Source organism: Bactrocera tryoni, unplaced genomic scaffold (genome assembly GCF_016617805.1).
Source record: "Bactrocera tryoni isolate S06 unplaced genomic scaffold, CSIRO_BtryS06_freeze2 scaffold_138, whole genome shotgun sequence".
Taxonomy (NCBI): Eukaryota; Metazoa; Arthropoda; class Insecta; order Diptera; family Tephritidae; genus Bactrocera; species Bactrocera tryoni.
The window spans coordinates 104707-111974 of record NW_024395854.1 but is presented as its reverse complement, the minus strand read 5'-3'; the positions used below and the strand labels follow the sequence as shown (position 1 = coordinate 111974).

General features: G+C 33.9%; 1 long non-coding RNA gene across 1 annotated transcript; it reads left to right on the top strand.

Annotated features, from left to right (window-relative positions):
• Window positions 1-1544: 1544 nt before the first annotated feature.
• Window positions 1545-2909, top strand: LOC120780072. Its single transcript, XR_005705808.1, has 2 exons — window positions 1545-1943; window positions 2057-2909. It is a non-coding gene; the product is annotated as an uncharacterized LOC120780072 (long non-coding RNA).
• Window positions 2910-7268: the final 4359 nt, after the last annotated feature.

The window sequence follows — 7268 nt, the reverse complement described above, 5'->3', positions numbered from 1 at the left end:
GCGGTAAAAACTAGCAAGCCCTTCCTTCTTGACTGCCCCGCTTTTGGGAGATCAAGACTTAGACACTTGGGGGCGCATACCTTCAGACATCCCACCGAACTGGCGGACGTAGAAATTAAGCGTCTTTGCAAATTTGTATTGGCTACGAAGCGTTTTGCCGATCTTTAAGTCCGAACACGGGAGTTCTATTTTCAATGGCTTCACAAAGGACTACATCTAGTCCACGTGCGATCTATGATAAGCCATCTTACCTAATATGAAACTGTGTTCCCTTCAAATCCTCATGAAGAAGTAACTTAACTGAATCATGTCGTAAAGAGCAAACACCACGAATGGTGGTAGATGGCCACGGGTGCCACTAATTTCATCAATAAAGATACCGTTGTACACTTAGCAAAGCTTTTTGGAAAAACTAAATTAATGCTAAAACAAAAAAGTAAACAAAAAATACAAGTTAAAGAATTACTCAACAGAGAACGCTAAGGTATTTCAAACATGAACATGGACATGGAGCATTATAGAGCACACACAAATTAAAATGCTGCATACATAAATATTTATGTGTATATCTAAATATCACACTCAAAAACATCAACTGCACGCGGAGTTGAAATTCCAATGATAGAATGCCTGAAAAACAGATAGCCGTTCAAGTAAAACAGGAGGTAAATTCGGATGCATCGTAAAATAGATAAGATAAAAAGTTAAATAGTAGCCTTGAATTCAGGTAAGAGCATGCTAGGAAAATAAAGGTGCAGACGAACGCAGATTAAGGTCCTGGCAGGTGGGTAAGGAAATGTGGGTAATCGAGAAATATTAATGGAGAAGGATATTTTGCAGCAACCGGGAGTTAGGCAGCTCAATGAGGAGCAAGATGAGAAGAAATTTTGTGCAAATGCATAGACATGAAATTTTAACAACTAAACGGTGAATATGTTTTTTATTTCAAATGGATTTAGCTAATGAAGGAAGAATTGTATGACCTACAGACTTAACCAACAACGAAGTGTTTAATGAATGATTTATTAAAATAGGTGAAAATGTTTCAAATTAGAGTTTAAATTCCTCTTTAGTTCTGTGAGGTGAAAATGTATATATACTACATTAAAAAATAAGAATAACATAAATTTGGTGGTAATCTTCAAGATAAATATAAGAGCTCATATATCGAAGGATAAGTAAACTGGGTAGACCTGAAATATGTTAGTATTAAATAACAATCCCCTACGGACTTTTGTTCTTAATGTGGTTACGATGAGCCCATCCTGACATTTTTTGTGAATGTGATAAAAAATAAAAAATGTGTGTATCTTAGAGCAACTTTGAATTTTTATTCGTTTGGGCATCAGCTTATTATTTAATTACTATTAACTCTAAATTCTGTACGTTGTTTTTCCTATTTTCGTATTAGATAACAAAAACAAATTTCGATTATTCTTCAAAATTGTTTCCATTAAGATCTATATACTTTTGTATGCGTTTAGGTATCTCCAAAACCTACATTCTGAACTAAAGGGTTGCAAGAATTAACTCACGCTATGAATGCAACAGAGAATTTATGAATTCATCTCATAACTCGAGTTGATCGCCGACGCTGAGTTGGAATTATGTGAATGCAGATACAGAGAAGACATTGTGAGTTGTTGTTTATCGCTAGCAGGTAGACTCAGCTCATTCCTCTCATAAACAAACCCAACTCACACTCATATCATTAACCAGCAGTGAATGCAAAGCGTTAGCGTTCGCTTAGTAGTGGAATAGTGTGTGATCGTCACTTATTGTTATGCGAATTCATTGTTTCTCTCATTCTTTTAACAGAACAGGGTGCACCCATAGCCGTAGACGCTTAACCGAGACAGTTTATTAAATATTTAAATTCGTCATTTGTTTTGTGCATACGAAGATAAAAGGGGGTAAAATAGTTTTGGCATGGCATAATGGATGTAAGTAATTGACCGCGAAATTCAGTGCAATTGTTTGCTAATATTTGCCATGTTGTAATACAATTTACACCTGTGTCTCTGTTTTACAAAAATATGTAACATTAGAACATTAGATGAATCTGCATCGTCAACCCAGTCGACGCCTGTACTAAGGCAGCAGCTTAATGAAATTAAGGATAATATAGTGAAAGGCAAATATATGTACAGTGGTTATTGAAGCTAGAAAAGCAAGGTTTGGGAAATTTTTGGCAAGGTTGAAAATAGTGGCAGTTTGGTAAGAGATGTTGTTGCATGCAAAAATTGTAACAGCGTTTTGAAATTTATGAATAGCACGTCTAACCTTGTGAAACATAAATGCTATAAAAATTTAAAAAACCGTTCGGATAACTCAAAGATATTAGTGGACAACGACACAAAAAAAATGTTGCTGATACGTTTACTGAATGGGTCACTAAAAATTGCAGAACATTCAAGATGATCGAAGATGCAGGACTGAAAAAATATACGGATCTAATGCTTTCAATTGGAGCTAAGTATGAGTCGAACGTATATACTGATCAACTATTACCTCATCCAACAACGATATCCAGAAACATAGACAATCTATACAATATAGCCCCCGATTCCTTAAAATTAGAACTAAGTGAACTTAATACCTTTGGACTTACCTCAGATTTATGGACCGATAATTATTTAAAACAATCGTTTTTGTCTATGACTATACAAAAAGCGGAAAAATTGGACTGAAGCTTATTGCCTTTCGATCAAGGGATTTTGAATCTTGTAGCAGTAAGTATTTGTTGAAACGGTATATATTTGCAGATATGTATGTGCACGTACTATATGTGGTGTCAAGTACAACAATTTGTTGTAATTTCAAGAAATGTTTACCACAATTGCACACTAATATTTCAGTGCTCGCAGCTGTACATACGTATTTTCAAATCAAACTTGATATCTCGTAGGAGCACCGACTAATAAATTGTTACAGTTTACAAATGAAGAAAAAAATTATATAAAACTACCTTGCAAAAACATGCTAGAAGCATTGATTTTTGAGCAAGATCAAAACAATAACGAAAGTAGTCAATTAAATTCTCTCTCAAATAATAAGGAACAACTTTTCTCAGGATTTCTTCAGCCTTCAAATCCAACAAATAATCTTGATCGAGTTCAAAATGAATTACTATTATACGAAGTAATGCACGACAATTTTGACGTTTTATAATGGTGGGAATCAAATAAACTTAAATTTCCGTTACTTTTTAAATTAGTAGTGCCTCTTCTGAGAGAATATTCTCAAATGCCAAAAATTTACTTTCTGAAAAGCGTTGTGCTATTGGGTCTAACCCTGTTACTGTAGGAAAAACCATGTTTTTACATACGAATATGTAAATTAATTAATTATTTCTAGAGTTTAAACTAATAAGAAACACATGTGCAACATTGAAAACGAATTTGGTAATTATCTTTTCTAAATTTCTGAAGTCATTAATTCTTTAAATAAATTATTTTTAAGTTCAAAAAGACTGGTGAATGTTTTACACATTTTTTTTTAAATAAATGAATTATGCATATATTGTATATTTTTGTTAGATAAATGAATTGCTTCTATTTTGTTTAAGCTTTTAATAGCGCAATTTTTTTAATTTATATGAGACTGAAGGGCTTTACATTTTATTTTTTAGTACAAGAATTATGTGTATATTTTTTTGTTGTACGAGTATAAGTGAATTTCTTTTTTATTTTATAGTTTAGAATACATAAAAATAAAAAATACATATGTATCCATGTATGGTATTTGATGCTTTTCATTTCATTTCATTTTTATGATATGTATAAGTTTCTCGTTAGTCGATATAAATAGACTCGTACGTCGCACGTACGTATGTTTTTTGGTTTTCCCTAATGTTTTTTTTTACGATTTATCGACAGCTTATTAGCATAATACATAGGTATATTTACACATGAGTTAATTGACTGGAAATGAACGCGAATGTAACTAATAAAAATGTGATACTTTGGAACTAAAAGTTGCATGTATTTTGGGATTTAAAAAGAGTTTTTTTCAATTGTTCCAAAGGACAGGTTTTAGTTCTAAAATATTTTTATTTTTTATAATATTTTGTTGAATCTATTAATCCCTAAATAAACTTCATGAAAAATTGCAATAAAATTGAATATTGGAAACATTTTTTTTATCCACATTCGTATGTAATTATCTATGCGTATTTACATTCTTCTTTCTAGTCGTGCAACTAGAATAACTCGAGTTAACAGTTGTTAATTCACACGAACATCATTCACTCAGCCAACATCCTTCTTGCACAGAATTAATTCACACCAACACAATGAAATGCTTTGGTAGACCAATTCTACAGAGAGTGGATCGTTACTTGTGAGAGTGCTATGAGTTGAGCGAACTCGTTGTTGTTCTCACTAATGAGACTCGGTCCTTATTTTACCCAAACATTAGAATTAATTTTTACGTTGTGTGAGTGAGTGCAAGTTGAAATTTTTGGACAGTGACTCAAAGTTTGTTTTTTGCGTATTCATGCAGCCCTTTATTCTGAACGCATAAGTCGCCTCTTCAGATGTCGAAAAATGTTAGTCTCTTAGTTTATTTTTTACGAATGTAAATAAAAGGAAGTTATTCATTCTTATGTCAGGAATATACGGTGGATCTAAGTTGATGTTTTGAATGCGGTTGTTTCAGTCGCAATGTCGTGAAGAGCGATCCGTTTTCGTCGGTTAGTTTTCCTGATTTCTTGAAAGACAGCTAGCAAACAAATGGCAGTAATTCACTCAGAATTCCCTGTTCCGCATTTTTTTCAATTTAAAAAAAAAAAAAAAACACTCAACCGTTTGTTTGGATGTTCTTCATATGCGAACAACTATTGCTGGATTCAGATCATCTTGAAACAACCATAACCGACTGCTGTTTTCTTTCGGGCTCATACAAGTCCTCGATTAATCATCTGTCACACATCTATGACGTGTTTCGAAGCATCGCTATTGTATTTTTTTAACATTCTATCGAACCTTGTTTGGAGCGATAGACAAATTGTGTAGAATCCAACGTGAAATAACTTTTTACAGTTTAATGTTCATGTCATACTGAATGCCTCTAACGCCCATAGTTGACTCAATCTCACGATGGGTCACATGATGATCTGACAATATTACTTTGTGCGCAGCATCAATAGTAAACAACAACTGATTTTGGACGACTTTCACGAAATCACAAATTCACTATACCTTCGATAAAAAACTGGCTATTGGTAGAGCTTCGTCGATAAAAATTTAATATCGAATCAAACTCCAATAAGAAAGTGGTGCCTAGAAAAAATCAGCAACATTGTGGGATATGCTTCTAGTAAGCTCAGAGTTGCATTTACATAGAACTTCAGAGAACCCAGTAAGAAGCATCTAATTTCTTACTTGGTGTATTTGTAGGAGTACACACTTCTAACAATAGCATATTGGAGGGAGAAATACGTGTGCAAATCTCAGACCGTTAAGTCCAAAACTATCGGACTAGTTCACTTATATACAGACGGACAAGCAGACGGACATGGTTAAATACACTCAACTAGTTTATATAGTCTCTAACGTTTCCTTCCGGGTGTAACATACTTCGTGGCAAACTTAATTTACTCTGTTCAGGGTATATGTAAGTACGAATTATATAGCATTTAATGTATAAATATAACGGTATATCACACTTTTTGGAACAATTAAATAAAGTTCTAAGCAAGCATCATTGGCTGCTGGTATACAAGTTTCGAATGAATTTTTGCTCAGCAGCAAAATATTGCGTGGAAGAAGAAGACTTTTAGACCGCTGCATGTAAGAGTAGCAACTAATAGTCGAGCATTTAAGAAAGATGTATAGACGTGCAAAGGTTGACATGCAAGAGACAATACAGCAAGTTGTAAGCAAGTTGTAAGCACAGCGTTACGTTGCAGTGGCCACGCGCCGTGAGGGGAGGAGAATAGCACAACAGCCAGACATGACAAGACATGGCAGACATACAAACAGTGGAGCGAAGGCATTGGACAAAAGAGGGGTGAAGACGAACCAGGGAGAAAGAAGTGGTAGACAGAATGAGAATTTAAATACAAACTTCGTACAAAGCCAGACAGGAGCAAGATTCGCTATGTACATACATATGAAGATTCAATGCTATATCGTTAGAGTGGGTGAAAAACAACGATTATTTTTTCGCTTGGTACTCTAAATGAGGTATGAGGTCTTGATTGTTAAATTTTGTCTTAAAATAATCACATTTCAACCTTTAATATCTTCAAACGGTTAGTTTTAAGTAAAAATCCTACGAACCAGTTTTGTAGAACATTAATTTTCCCTCAAAATCTATGAAAGAAAATATTTGGGGAGACTTTCTTTGTCTACTAAGTAAAGGTAAAGAAAAAGGTTTTTCAGAGTATCAGGTGTAAAAAACATTCGTCTTTTTGACCCATTTAACCTACCAAATAGGCAACAAAAGCAGAAATAAAATATTACGTGAAGAATACAAGTATATGCAAGGAGGTAAATATAGCAGCATAACGCTTCACATAAATTCGTTTTTGTGTGCAGATGGCAACCTTTGAATGCCTGCACAAAAAACTTTTACTTTTCATGAACATACATTTATATAGTACATACATTTATGTATTCCTGTCCATTTCTTTTAATTTTGAATATTTCAGGAATGCAAAGCAGTTGGAGAGCTGGGAAAGAGATAGAAAAAAAGGCAAAAAAAGAAGAGACGGCAGTAAATTCAAGGCCAGACACAAGTCACGCGCTACTGGCGACATTGCAGAGGCCAATCACAATGATTCTTGGAGTGAAAAACTGATTTAAGAAGCAAGAGCGGGGAGCCAAAAAGGAAACATAAAGGGAAATAAATGCAGAAATAAAGAGAAATTATTTTTGCATATGAAATATTTAGTTTTTATGGTCTGAATATTTTTTATTCAAATGGTAAATGGGTTCATGAACAGGCAAGAGATATGACAACATCCATTCGGAAGAATAAAATATAATAAAAATTTGGAAACACGAAACAAAATTTGAATCCGTAGAGAACTCTCCACCTTCAAAAAGGTATGCATTTCCTTTATTGTGTAGATTCTAACTGGGAATTTTCGAATGAACATCCACCCAGCGAGATCATCTCGGATATACTTGAGTACCTAGGTTGCCTTTTATATTTCGGGATATGGCAACCCTAGTGTTGCAAACGAAAGACTTGTCATTTTTGAAGTTATACATAACCATAACGTTTTCACATACGAGCACTATTTGTGTTGCTTATAGTAA